General features: G+C 44.4%; 1 pseudogene; it reads left to right on the top strand.

Moving 5' to 3' along the window:
• The first annotated feature begins 979 nt into the window (after positions 1–979).
• Positions 980–15,091, top strand: LOC115329603 (annotated as a pseudogene).
• The last annotated feature ends 306 nt before the right edge of the window (positions 15,092–15,397 follow it).

The raw sequence follows: 15,397 nt of genomic DNA, 5'->3' as shown, positions 1-15,397 counted from the left end.
GTGGGCAAGGTGACAGCAGAAGCGACATGTCTTACAGATGGCTCTTTTCTTGTGTGCAGTACTGGCTGCTGCTGCTGTCGCATCACGGAATACCGGCATGCGAAGGCGCGTACGGACATCGACACGGAACCACCATTCTTCAAAACTACGTGCTCGAAAAGCTGCCAGTCATCCATATACCGACGACACCCCATCAAAATCTGCACAAAGACGTGGTCTTCGACCACGTGCTTGATCGTCCAATCATCTACCGCGGAGGCACATCCACGTCAGCCTTCGAGACTATAAAGGAACAGCCCAACGGACTGATGGCCAGTGGGCAAGGTGACAGCAGAAGCGACATGTCTTACAGATGGCTCTTTTCTTGTGTGCAGTACTGGCTGCTGCTGCTGTCGCATCACGGAATACCGGCATGCGAAGGCGCGTACGGACATCGACACGGAACCACCATTCTTCAAAACTACGTGCTCGAAAAGCTGCCAGTCATCCATATACCGACGACACCCCATCAAAATCTGCACAAAGACGTGGTCTTCGACCACGTGCTTGATCGTCCAATCATCTACCGCGGAGGCACATTTACGTCAGCCTTCGAGACTATAAAGGAACAGCCCAACGGACTGATGGCCAGTGGGCAAGGTGACAGCAGAAGCGACATGTCTTACAGATGGCTCTTTTCTTGTGTGCAGTACTGGCTGCTGCTGCTGTCGCATCACGGAATACCGGCATGCGAAGGCGCGTACGGACATCGACACGGAACCACCATTCTTCAAAACTACGTGCTCGAAAAGCTGCCAGTCATCCATATACCGACGACACCCCATCAAAATCTGCACAAAGACGTGGTCTTCGACCACGTGCTTGATCGTCCAATCATCTACCGCGGAGGCACATCCACGTCAGCCTTCGAGACTATAAAGGAACAGCCCAACGGACTGATGGCCAGTGGGCAAGGTGACAGCAGAAGCGACATGTCTTACAGATGGCTCTTTTCTTGTGTGCAGTACTGGCTGCTGCTGCTGTCGCATCACGGAATACCGGCATGCGAAGGCGCGTACGGACATCGACACGGAACCACCATTCTTCAAAACTACGTGCTCGAAAAGCTGCCAGTCATCCATATACCGACGACACCCCATCAAAATCTGCACAAAGACGTGGTCTTCGACCACGTGCTTGATCGTCCAATCATCTACCGCGGAGGCACATTTACGTCAGCCTTCGAGACTATAAAGGAACAGCCCAACGGACTGATGGCCAGTGGGCAAGGTGACAGCAGAAGCGACATGTCTTACAGATGGCTCTTTTCTTGTGTGCAGTACTGGCTGCTGCTGCTGTCGCATCACGGAATACCGGCATGCGAAGGCGCGTACGGACATCGACACGGAACCACCATTCTTCAAAACTACGTGCTCGAAAAGCTGCCAGTCATCCATATACCGACGACACCCCATCAAAATCTGCACAAAGACGTGGTCTTCGACCACGTGCTTGATCGTCCAATCATCTACCGCGGAGGCACATCCACGTCAGCCTTCGAGACTATAAAGGAACAGCCCAACGGACTGATGGCCAGTGGGCAAGGTGACAGCAGAAGCGACATGTCTTACAGATGGCTCTTTTCTTGCGTGCAGTACTGGCTGCTGCTGCTGTCGCATCACGGAATACCGGCATGCGAAGGCGCGTACGGACATCGACACGGAACCACCATTCTTCAAAACTACGTGCTCGAAAAGCTGCCAGTCATCCATATACCGACGACACCCCATCAAAATCTGCACAAAGACGTGGTCTTCGACCACGTGCTTGATCGTCCAATCATCTACCGCGGAGGCACATTTACGTCAGCCTTCGAGACTATAAAGGAACAGCCCAACGGACTGATGGCCAGTGGGCAAGGTGACAGCAGAAGCGACATGTCTTACAGATGGCTCTTTTCTTGTGTGCAGTACTGGCTGCTGCTGCTGTCGCATCACGGAATACCGGCATGCGAAGGCGCGTACGGACATCGACACGGAACCACCATTCTTCAAAACTACGTGCTCGAAAGCTGCCAGTCATCCATATACCGACGACACCTCATCAAAATCTGCACAAAGACGTGGTCTTCGACCACGTGCTTGATCGTCCAATCATCTACCGCGGAGGCACATCCACGTCAGCCTTCGAAACTATAAAGGAACAGCCCAACGGACTGATGGCCAGTGGGCGAGGTGACAGCAGAAGCGACATGTCTTACAGATGGCTCTTTTCTTGCGTGCAGGTAGATGAGAGTTTTTGTGACTGCTCGTATCGCTCAGACGATCGTTATCTACTGCTGTTGCCTTGCCCAAGGCGTGTGAAACCGTTTTTCGCTGCCATTGCCGATTATTGTTGGGGGCACTTGCGCTGATAAGGTGCAGGGATGTCGAACAAAATCCCGGCCCAAACTCAGACACAATGCAGCAGATGCTGGAATGCCAGAAACAGATGACGGTTAGTTTATCATCTATAGTCGCAAGCCAAAACAGTTTTGATAAAAGATTAGAAGCGATTGAAGTGTCCACTTCAAAGATAACTGATCTTGTCATGACGCTTGATGTTACACAAAGAAAGATGGCAAATTTGGAAGCGACCATATTAAAGCTACAAGAAAAAATCGATGACTTAGAAAAGAGAAGTAGAAGAAACAACTTGGTAATCCGTGGAGTGGCAGAATCCGAAAAGGAAACGGAGTTGGACTTGAGACAGAAAGTAGTTGAAGATGTTTTCAAAACAAAACTGAGTGTTGATGTGACGTCTGTCGAAAGGATTCACCGTCTTGGAAGGCTACCTAGCAGAAAGCCGAGGCCAGTCATCTTAAGATTTGGAAGTAATAACAAAAAACAAAACGTACTTAGTGATGCCAATAAGCTTAAAGGGACTCGTATTTTTATTAATGAGGACTTTTAAAAATATGTAAGAGTTATTAGAGGAAAGCTATGGGAGAGCGCAGCTGCAAATAAACGAAATGGAGACAAGGTGTTCTTATCGTACGACAAGCTAAAAATCAATGGAGTAACGTACGGATGGGACTCGGATACTGACCAGAGAGTTCAACTTTTTGCAGCCAATGTACCGCCCAATGTACCGCATCCTGAACAATGACGGGAACCTAATTCACAGGAAACAAAAAACCTTCTACTGATCAACCTTAATGCCCGAAGTATTGTAAATAAATCGCTTCAACTCGAACACATCTTAATGGATCATGACCCCAATATAGTGGCCATCACTGAAACCTGGCTTGATTTATCAGTGTTAGACAATGAGATAGTTCCCCCTGGTTATAATATTTTTCGAAAGGACAGAGGAAGTAGAGGAGGAGGCGTGGCCCTAATAGTTCAATCGTCCCTGATCGCTTCTGAAATAGAAGGTGCTCCAGGTATTGAAAATGTGTGGTGTAGGATCAAGTTAAAAAACAGTGAATTAATAGTAGGTGTAGTGTATCGCCCTCCACAAATGCCTCTTGGATATTTTAGGGAGTTAAATGAGTTTCTTTTTATGTTAGAAGTAAGTTTAAAGAAAGTTATTTTGGTGGGAGATTTCAACCTCGGTGGGATAGACTGGGCTGCATTAGGAACTGGGGGCAGTGAAGTGTCGTGCTCCGAAGAATTTCTGGATTTAGCCTTCTCGCACAACTTGATACAGGTTGTCAAAGAGCATACTAGGGTACAGGGGGAATCACAATCCCTAATAGATTTAATATTTGTCAGTGAGACACTCTCCCGTCACACACACGATTGTAAGACTCACCCGGGAATTTCTGATCACAAAATGGTACACTTCGAAATATCGTTGGAAGCTACACTTAAGAAAACGGAAGTATCTTCATAACGAAGCTTTAAGAAAGCTGATGATGAATCAATTATTGATCAACTAGGCTTTAACTACGATACATTTGAAAACCTTGCTAGGAACCCCCTGATCGGAGTGAACGAGCTGTGGCTTAATTTTAAAAGGACTGTACTGGAATGCATTCATAAGCTCGTTCCAATGCGCGTTAAGAAGCGGAATCCAAATAGTCCTTGGATTACAAGCGATATAATCCATCACAAAAGACTCTTAACCAGGTGTAGAACAAAAGCGCGTGGGAAAAGGGATGGGTTGCTACAGGCTAAAATACGGACGCTAAGTACGGAACTTTCAGCAAAAATAAAGGCATCGAAATTCTCCTTCTTTAATGTTAAAATGCAAAACTTCATAAAATATTCACCAAGGAGGTTTCGGCGACAACTAACATCAAGTGAAAAAGGAGTTAATAAAGTGAAAATTGTTTTAATGAATATTTCGTCAGCGTTTTTTCTAGTGATAATCATGTCCTGCCGGAATTTTCTTTTTTTGAAAATGTTCCCCCAATGAATGACGTAGAAATATCAGAAGAAGGTATTTTTTCTTTACTACTTGGTATCGATTTAAAAAAAAAGCTGCTGGTCCTGATAATATTCCTAACGAATTCTTATATCGTTACAGTGAATGGTGTTCGAAGTATCTTAGCCTCGTCTTCAAGAGATCGTTGTCAGATGGAACTGTTCCAGATGACTGGAAAATCGCCAAAATAATACCTGGACATAAGAAAGGTAACGCCAAGCCCAGTTATAAACTATAGACCCATTTCGTTAACATCTAGTTGTTGTGAATTGCTGGAACACGTCATTTCAAAGCATATAAGAACGTTTTTAGAGGCTTATCAAGTACTTGATAGCAAGCAACACGGGTTTAGAAAAGGTTTATCTACCACTACTCAATTAACGGAACTGATTCATGATTTTTTTTTTCGACTCTTGACAATAGAGGCCTGGTCGACATAATATTTTTAGATTTCCAGAAGGCCTTCGACAAGGTGAATCATAATAAGCTGCTCGTTAAGCTGGAGCCTTTGCTAAAGAATCCCAAACTCCTGCGGTGAATTGAAGCGTTCTTGACTCTTAGAAAGCAGTTTGTTAGTATTGATGGGCATGATTCGATGCTACGAGAAGTGCACTCGGGGGTCCCACAGGGATCTGTACTCGGACCCTTGTTATTTTTAATTTTTATCAATGACGTCCTTCGTGATGATTGCATTTTATATAATTATATAAACGATGACAGTGATTCCATCAAGTTGAACGGTTGTTTACAAAAAATTAGCAAGTGGTGCGAAAGCTGGCAGATGTCTTTAAACCTGGAAAAGACCGTTTGCATGTCAATGACACATAAGAAAACTCCCTCGGTGTATAACTACCACTTAAACGGAAAGACTTTGTCTAGAGTAAACGAATTTGGATACTTAGGGATAACAATAACTAGCGATCTTCGATGGGACAATCACATTAATAATAAAATTAAGAAAGCTACAGGTAAACTTTGGTTATTAAGAGGGGGCGCACCTCAGAGCCCCATAGAGAATACATGAGGTTTTTCACCAAATTAAAAAAAATTCTCACATAATAACGGCTGCGCGGATCTTCTTGAAAATTTCGGCTTTAAAGACATTGAGTCATTATCGAGTCACTAAACGCAACGGATGTTTCGTCATAAATTTAATTATATTCTTTAAAAAAATCACGAATTTACAAAATTATCTAAATTCAAACATAAGAAGAATTGCGTTTAATGTCTTCTAAATTTATTACGGAATCGAATAATATTCAAATTATTCATGTAAGTCGATTTGTTCCGTAACTACAGCAAATATAAAGAACCAAGGTGTCGGTGCTTGTTTTCGTCGTTTTTAAGGTACCTCTCTCTCCCGTGCGGTGGCGCTCGCTGTCCACGAAATGCGTGGACAGCGAGCTGTTTATGTTGTATCTGAGAGGATTGGAGGATAGACTAGAGAAGAGTGGGCTTGGGTTCAACCTTTCTTACAGTAAGCTAGGCCAAAAAATTCAGCAATCCTTACCGGGATTGATGTATGCGGATGATATTGTACTAATGGCTAACAACAGGACAGAGTTGCAGGAATTAATGAGCATCTGTGGTAGGGAAGGAGAGGAATTAGGTTTAGAATTCAGTAGCGAAAAATCGGCAGTCATGATTTTTAACGAGGATGAAGTTGAGAGGCTGAAGATACAGAATATTACAGTTGAGAGAGCTAGTAAATACAAGTATCTAGGAGTATGGATATGTGATGGTGCAGAATATCTCAGAGACCATGAAAAGTATATAATAGGTAAGGGCAACAGAAATGCAGCTGTAATGAAAAATAGAGCACTTTGGAATTACAACAGGTATGAGGTGGTGAGAGAGATTTGGAAAGGGGTCATGGTGCCTGGCTTGACTTTTGGAAACGCAGTGCTATGCATGAAATCCGAAGTGCATGCGAAACTAGAAATAAAACAGCGCGGAGTAGGTAGACTGGCTTTGGGGGCACATTGCAAAACGCCAAACCAGGGAGTACAAGGAGACATGGGATGGGCATCATTTGAGAGCAGGGAAGCGGTGAGCAAGGTAGAATTTGAGGATAGGTTGAGGCTAATGGACGGGGAGCAATGGGCACGAAAGGTTTTCAGCTATTTATACATGAGGAGTGTAGACACCAAGTGGAGACAGCGCACTAGGAAATTAAGAGGAAAGTTTTTGGGCTATAGCGAAGATACGGAAGAGCAAGTCTCAGTTAAGAAGAAAGTTAAGGCCACAGAAAGAGATCGGTGGCTAGAGGGAATGCAGACAAAGACGGCTCTGGAAAGCTATAGATTAAACAAAAGAGTTATTGCCAAAGAAAGCATTTATGACAATTCTAGGGGAAGCTCATTGCTGTTTGAGGCAAGAACGGGTGTTCTGCGAACCAGAACATACAGAGTGAAGTACCAGGAAATTGATACAGTGTGCACTGCTTGTGGAGAGGAGGACGAGACGGCTGAGCACTTGATACTCTACTGTAAAGGGCTTCACCCTATGCCTACCGAAGACAACATAGATTTAATAAAGTCATTGGGTTTTAGAGACAGCGAAGGGAGAGTGGATTTCAAGACTGTAGAGATTACCAAGCAAAGATTAAGTGAATGGTGGCAGAAATCGAGAGAAAACTAGGTATTTTCTTATTCACTGATGGCAAGGAGGTTTCATAGCCTCACTTTCTTTGCACTGCGGAGTGAATATAGATTTCACATTTAAATATTCTAAGCTTAAATGGTAAAACAAAATGGCTAGGTGGCGTAAGCTACCGCCCGATCCAAAGGGCTCAGCCGTATTCATCCATCCATCCATCCATGCGAAATTGTCCGTTCGGAGATCGGCCGGATCGGCACTGTGCGAGGTGTTCTTCCGCGGCCGTGTTCCGCGCCCGTATCCTGTTTCATTCTGCACGCCGCCGAGGCGTCAGTGTGCGTGTCTTGCTTTCCTGGTTCTCGCTGGGTAGGTCTCCGTGTTTTCGCAAGTGGCAAATTCACCTTGGAGCTATGGGTCGAAGACAACCGTCCTGTGGCAAGCGGACCGCGAGGTGTTCCACAACCTCGCGGTCCGTCAACGCGTTGTGCTTGTTTCTACTTTTTTTTTTTTTTTCTTTTAAAAACGGGCTTTTTTTTTTGACGCAAAGTTTTATTTTATCGTTATCCTTCACACAAACGTCCTTCGGCCTTGGGGTCGTGGAAATTGGGGATGAAGCGTGCACAGAGTAGATCGTTGTTTGCCTCCTTTTTATTTTTCACGGACGTCCTGTGACCTCCGTACGGTTCGTGGTCACCACAATCTAACGCGGGGAAAAACGGGTCGCCTGCTCTGTAGTCAGGGTATTCCTAGGGGAGGGTGATAACTCGCTGTTCTTCTGGAAATTCACATATCACCCAAAAAGGTGACATGGGTAATGATTACGGTATGTTTTTTTCCGGTGTTTATTTTTGAGCGAAAATCGGTGCATGTTTTTCGGTGCTTATTTTTTAATCACCAGTGTATTATGGGTTGAACGTCTTGTGATGACGCTAAAAAGCGTTGATAACCAAAGAAAAATGCGATTGGACAAGAACATTTCAAATTTCCAATTCTATTCACATATCCATTACGCTCTTCTCGTGGGAGCATCTATCCTGACGAAAAATGCCAAAGTCATTGAGCTGTGAACGCATACTCAGTGTACAATCTTTCGGCCTAGAGAGGTATTGCGCACGCTCGAACGCGCTTCACAGCCCAGTAGACGAAGTTGGTGGCACCCAGAAGGCGAGTTCTTGAATGGTCTGTAGTAGGCAAAAGAAACAAATAACAATCAACGCATATCAGCTCTTCAAGCGAAGAAGCGCGTTTCTAAGGTCAATGGTTCCGGACGGCACTAATGTTGTTGGCGTTGTCGTAAGATGACGTCAGTTCATACGAACTGACGTCATCTTACGTGATGACGTGACACAAACACGTCATCTTACATGATCTCGTTACACGAAATGACGTCATCTTACGTGATCACGCTGCACGAAATGACGCCATCTTACGTGACCACGTAACACGTCATCTTGTAAGTCAACCTCTCCACACAGCAGCGCTTTCCGGGCCCGTGCAGTGCTCTAGTCGAAAGCAAGCTCCCTATGGCAAGCGAAAGCTTCTGAAGTCTCACATTGAGAATACTCGCTAGCGACCGTCTGTGGAAGCTTCGCACGTTGAGGTTTTTGTCGAGATCGAGCCATCGTGTTCCATTAACTATAGTTGAAGTTATCGTTCAATAAAGCCCTAAAAAATATGAATGTAGTTGGTGTAGACATCAAGATCTAATCAAAAATGCGGTTTGACGTCAATTAACGTGCATATACAAGTGTAAAAAAAAATGAGTTATTTGTGCATAGATGTTTAAAAAAGTGTTTATTATTCGACATAGGACTTTGGGAGAAGGATGTGTTCAGATTTTTCTTCATGAGCGCAAATATACCTGACGCAATAAATAGTGACGATTTCATCGTCCCAGTGGTGAGCAGGTGATTTCTTGCTCGAAACAATGATGCCATTTCATAAACCAAGTTCTGTGACATATGCTTTTCCAATGTCTGGTCACTATTCTGTAAACCTTTCAGTCCAAACGAGTATACTTCTGTTTGTTTTTGTTAGCTTAGGAGGGGGTCACAGAGCCTATCTCTTTGTCTTCCTCTAGGACAGACGTACAGAGTTATACCGCAACACGCATCTGTGGAACACACAGAGCTATCGCTCTCCTGTTGGCGGTACAGTAGCAGACGACACAACGCAGCTCCGTAGTCTATCGAGGGCACGGCTAGCCGCGGCCCGTAGCGCGACCGTTCAGACTTGGGAAATGGTTTTGAAGAACCGAGAAATGGTATCTTGTGTACAATAATCACATGTCGTTAGTATACTAGTATTCTACTTCCTAAGCCAAATAAATATTTGCAGCTTGTGAGAATATGTTTGCGTGACGATTTACTGTTCACACTCCTGACGGATGTTAGCGAGTCCTTCATGTTCGTGGCTCGCAGTTATCGCTACCCCCTCGGAGTGACCTCACCATATATATTTTTTTCTTGCTTGCAGGACATCATAAAAATCACAAACACGCGAGAAAAAAAAATCTTATGAGTACGCGTGATTTTGAGCTTCGCAGCTCTAAAGATGCCCGGTAAATGTCGTCCAGTCTGTTTTGTCTATGCTCCGTTTCACCGTAATTTGGCAACCCTCAGTCGCGGAGCAAAGCACGTGACAGCTACTTTTACGAGCAGTACTATGGCACCTGCAGCGCGTCTCCGACTAATGTGGTTAGCGTCTTATGCTGGCCATACATCAAAAGTTGTCCCGAAGTGCAACAAATGACGTCACAGAAGACGGAGTGTCACGCTGTTGCATCTCGCGATCCTGGCAATTCATTGTAGAAATGCTGGCGAAAACCACGAGGGAACACGAGTGTCGCTGTCGTCATGGCGTCCCAACGAAAAGCAATTATACAATTTCGACGTTTTTGTAATTCGGTAATTTAAATTACTGTATATAATTTTTAAGAAAGTAAAGACATCATAACCAAATAGGAACTTCCGTGCCAAAACATGCAGTGCGAAGTGAAGACAACTACTATCTTTTTTTTTTTCTTGATGTCCACAAAAAAAAAAAAGGCTATGCAGCATCGATCCTACCGTTTTTTTTGTTTTTTTTTTCGCACATTATGTGATGTCCTCTAACACGAAAGTACCGACGTAAAAGCGCTGTAGAGACGATATAAAAACAAAAATTTAAGGGAATCGAGCTTTGTAGTAAACGAAAAAAAATAAATAATTAACGACTTTTTACGGTAAACACTTCACCTCTAAGTAGAACTTCAAAAAAGTGACGGTTACGCGCTTTCATGCCCATTTCAACAAAGTTGGGAGAACGATGTATTGCATCTTGTGAATAGACATGTGGAGCAGCATGTTTATGTTAGAGGCATTGTGTGTAATCGCTGCGCAGTACCTGCCAAAAGAAGATATTATTTGGGCAGTCTCAACCGTTTCCGTCTGTGTGTGCTACGAATACAGCAACTCTTTTCGTAGAAGAAGTGATGAGGAAATGGCGTGCCCTTGATGATACGATTGTGATTATGAAATAAAATTTTTAATCAGCCAATAATTGCGACCTGTCCGGTCGCCTGGAACCCCGACAACAACTCTCGTTCTCTGGAAAGTTCATTCTAATATTTACACGTTTTGTGGAGTTCATCGAGCGAATAAGAATGTTCCAACGATGAGCTAAACCTACACGAGTTCCCCAATCCAACTCGGCGCTTTTGAATTTTAGCGCCGTAGATAGTTCTGCGAACAGAGTATACTTCTGTGCAAATATTCGTCTAACAGTTTTGCAACGTTGGAAAGCATCGGAATGATTCAGAATCACTGCGGAGTTGATACTCGGGAAGATAAGACGGGCACTTGGGAGAAACGGACCGTGGCATTTGAGACAGGGGCACAACCGGGGGACAAACGTGCTACAATCGCATACCCTTCCAAGGTCATCGCTTGGGCGACCGCGCGCGCGCCCAAGAAACCTTTCTTTTTTTCTTTTTAGGGGTGGTGGGGAGGGGGGGGGGGGGGGGGGGGGAGTGGAGTGGAGGGGAGTGGTGTAGGCGCTGATTGTCTTCCTCCTTTGTGGCTTTTGACAGACGCACAACGAGACTGGCAGAACAAGCGCATGATTCATTTCTTTCGATGGAGGCGTTCTGTCTGTGTATGCGAACATGATTTTTTTCCCCTTTTAGTAGTTAGTTGTTCTTGCCTTGACTCGGGTCCCAGTGGGTGCGTTGTCGTTGTATGCCCACTATTTTTTTTTTTTAGTTTATGGTAGTTTTTGCGCTGATGGGGTATCAAGGTAGACAAAAAGTTAAAAAAATGAAATAGCGCCTCGACAAAAAAAAAAAAAAAAAGTTGTTGCGATCAGGAACGTTTTCAAAGCCATTTTAGGAGCCTGCGGTGTTACCACAGGTGCAGGATTGAGAGCGTAACCCACGCACTTGAAGAGAAGGGGAAGCTCTCGTCTTATTGGAACTCTCTTTTATGGGTTTCCACGTCGCGATTGTCCTTCAAAATCAACTGTCATTTATTTCTCGCTCGTGGCTTTCAAGTACTGGAAGCCACGACTCGAGCCACAATAGTTTTGCGAAATCAAGGTTTCGCTGAAATGGATAACTCTCACGTACAGTTCGACGCGCAATACCTTTGCCGTATTGACTCGCGAGAGATGCCCCCAACACGGCTGAGTATGGCGGTGCTCCAGACCTAACATCTAAATTTTGTTGCCTTACCTGTTACTATTTCGCGCCCATTTTGAGCCATATCAAAATGAAAGCGCATGATGAAATAAAAGTCACACTCGTTTTCCGCTCGATGGAAATTTCACGCCAGCTCGCTGTCTTTGCTGGTACCTTGAGCGTTTCCCAGCAATGCGGAGAGCTAAAAAAAAAAAAAAAAGAAAAAAAAAACGTACGATGGCATCCTTTGCGGGATGAGGACGATTCGTCACATGCGGATTCGTCACAGGACGATTGGTCACAGGATGATTCGTCACATAGGAACATTTGTCACAGGATGACTCGTCATGCGGGCAACTGGTCTCATTGATCGAGCAGGGGACGATAGTAAATTGTAAATTTCAACATCTGCCTACATACCCTGATGAGGAGTTTCACAATTTTCCACTGTCACGTAAACCAATGGTTATATAAACTAATATTACAATACTCATCCGCTTTTCCTTTCATTATATTACGGGTCTTCAGCAGGTTGATCTCAGTTGCAGGCTTGAACGAGCAATAATCCGACTGGCAGCCAAATTAGTTTTTAGTTTTGCCTTGCATACACCTATTCGACAAAACCAACAAGTATCGGAATTCCTTCTGCCGAATGTGTACGAGTACCCCTCGTGCAGCATCATGGCTCTCTCTGTTGCGATCACCTCCATCCTTTTGAATGTAGTTCAAAAATAGTCGCTCTTCTATGGCCTCCGCATTCACCGTTCAGGACGGACCCAGATAGCTAGAACGTCTGTTGCAAATTCTTTGACCTCGAGAAGCGAAAGACATGCTAAGATAAGAGGTGACCGACTTTCTGAGGCCCAACCAACATTCAATGTTCGGGACCGAATCAGAAGCTAAAACGTTCCTTACAAATTCTTCGCCTTTGTCCGCCCGAACCAAATTGAACAATACATTTTTGGGGGGACGAACTATTGTGAGACCGGTTGGCCGCGTGACGAGTCATCCTATGACGAATGTTCCTGTGTGACGAATCGTCCTGTGACCAATCGTCCTGTGACGAGTGTGCATGTGACGAATGGACCGTATCCCATCCTTTGCACACTCATTACTTCTATAACACTGAGCCACCTCGTATCCTTTTGTTTTTCTTTCATGGTACTAATTTCTTTCTGCGCATTACGGCTGTTACGACGCTAAGTCTGTCTGCCCTTCGAATTTAAACTTAGGCTCAGATCAGGGACGAACCAGTTTAAATCAGGAAAATATAATTAACACTGTAGCAAAGTAAATCTATCATATCGATCGGAAATACGATTTGGCACATTCCATCTGAACACATATTGTGCACAGCGAATGCAATAGCGAGTCAGCGTGCAAAACGCCGCCACACTGAGCTACCATAACATCTCAGCGATTTTTGCATAGCACCGAGCACGGAAAAGAGAAAACAGTTATTCATTCACATAAACGAAGCAAATTTATTTAAAGCCCGGACACTCCGTACGTCCAATCTAGCTAAGGTTATCAATAGACTCGACCATGTCATTTGTCGAAACAGATAAAAGACGTTGGCAAAAATGATTAGACTGAATAAGTCAATCTAACGCACGTATTTTACCAACCGACGGTCGCGCGCCTTCAATACCCTTTCCAATTGTCATTGCGCACCTTGGACACACTTTGGGAAGCAATGCATATTTACATCGCCGCCCGAGGTCTCCATTAAACGTGTAGTGCTGACCCAAATAAAATGCTAACCTGACTCTCAATCGCTCACCGCAAAGGACGATTTCGAACAGGCGGTACTGTAGGTCACTTGAGATAAAAAAAAAAAGAAAAACAAGCTATAGAAACGAGCGTCGTAAAAAAGGGGACCGGCATTTTTATTCCTACCTCCGAACAGAAACGAGCGCCACCCACTGCATCACACAGCGCAGAGGCCGGACTCGGTCACCGCGCGTACATACCAAGCGCGCGCGAGGGATGCAGAAACTTCCTCCGCCGGGAGAACACGGCAGATTTCGGGATCTATTTCACGCAGCGGATAACGCGGGCCTTTTCACACCTCGATACTGGCGCCATCTAGAAGTTGCGCGTTCAACCACGTTTCGAGCCGCGCGCCATCTGGTGGCTGAAACGGACGAATAAATAGAGGTACCGCGCCCTCTTAAGAAGGTCGTTAAAGGTGGCCACTCCGGAAACTAAACTGTTAGCTTTTAAAATGATGATAAGACCAAATTTAGAATATGCTAGTGAAGTGTGGGACCCGTACACAAAGTAGTTAGTATTAAAATTAGAGAGGATTCAGAAATTGGCGTGGCGCTTTATTTTTTCAAAGTATAGGAGGCTAGATTCACCAACGGAACTGTATTCCAGGGCAGGAATCAGTCTACTGGAAGAAAGGCGGAGTAATAAACGCTTGAAAATGCTTTACTTAATTTTAAACGGGACACTTCTGCTAGACAAAGATAGATTGATAAGACACCATACCTCTAGAATTACTCGAAACAAGCATACTAGGACACTTGAAGAATATCGTTCCGCCAAAAACTGCTTTAAAAATTCATATTTCCCTCGAACGATAAAGGAGTGGAATGCGCTACCAGAAAGCACTGTTGCCAACACCGTTTCTGAATTTATGAGAGGTCTGCAGAAGTTATTGTAAAAATTATGTATCTAAATCTGTTGCTCACAGTGCTTTGTGTATTTCTTTTTTTAATGTGTTTCCGTTGTGTCTGATAATATAACCATAAAGTACGCTGGTAATGTTATGTTGTACGTACACCATGTTCTGCGTAACTATTTTATGTTCACTTTTGTTGCTAACCCCTATTACGGTCCCCATTGTAAGAACTAATAGTATTGTCAAATAAAAATAAAATATACACTATCGCTCCCACTCTCTCCTCCTTCCACCCCCCCCCCCCCCCCCCCCCCTCCTCTTCCGCTATGACGCACTTTGCAGCAGCAGCTACGAAATCGCTGCCGCCGCTTCCGGCACTTCTGATTTCTGGAAGGTTTTTTCAACGCGTCTGCAGAAAGGCGTGGCCCCGGGCGGCGCTCGTTCACTTCTCTTTTTCCCGTCCCCAGACATAAAGTATTTGACCAGACCATGCAAGATTCGTTCATCTGAGGAGCGGGGATAGTAAGCGCGCCGCGCTTAGCAGAGCAGTCGGAGCTCCGCAACAACAAAGTGCACAAGACCCCGACTATAACGCACGAGGTGCAGCGCGTAAGATACGAAAGCATCAAGGCCGCCATATCGGCGTGCAAGACGCACATCTCGTAAAATCACATCTCACAAAGGCATTCCGCAAAAGGACAGATCTCATAAAGCACATCAAGAACAATTCCACTAAAAGCAAAGTTCCCAAAGCACATGGACTAAAACGAACTATTCCAAAGCACATCGACTATGCAAATATCCTCAAGCCCATGGACTAAAAGCAAATATCGTAAATCTCATCGACTTAAAGTAAATCTATGAGCACATCGACTAAAAGCAAATATCCTAAACACATCGACTAAGCAAATATCCTTAAGTACAGCGACTAAGCAAATATCCTCAAGTAAATCGACTAAAAGCACATATCCGAAAGCACATCGACTAAGCAAATATCCTTAAGCACACTAACTAAAAGCAAATACCCAAAAGCACATCGACTAAGCAAATATGCTCAAGCACATCGACTAAAAGCAAACGTTATAAAGCTCATTGACTTAAGGCAAATAGGTAAGCACATCAACTAA

This window comes from Ixodes scapularis, unplaced genomic scaffold, assembly GCF_016920785.2.
Source record: "Ixodes scapularis isolate PalLabHiFi unplaced genomic scaffold, ASM1692078v2 PGA_scaffold12__126_contigs__length_90152505, whole genome shotgun sequence".
NCBI lineage: Eukaryota > Metazoa > Arthropoda > Arachnida > Ixodida > Ixodidae > Ixodes > Ixodes scapularis.
Note: the sequence above shows the minus strand (reverse complement) of the source record. Positions and strands in the feature narration are given on the sequence as shown.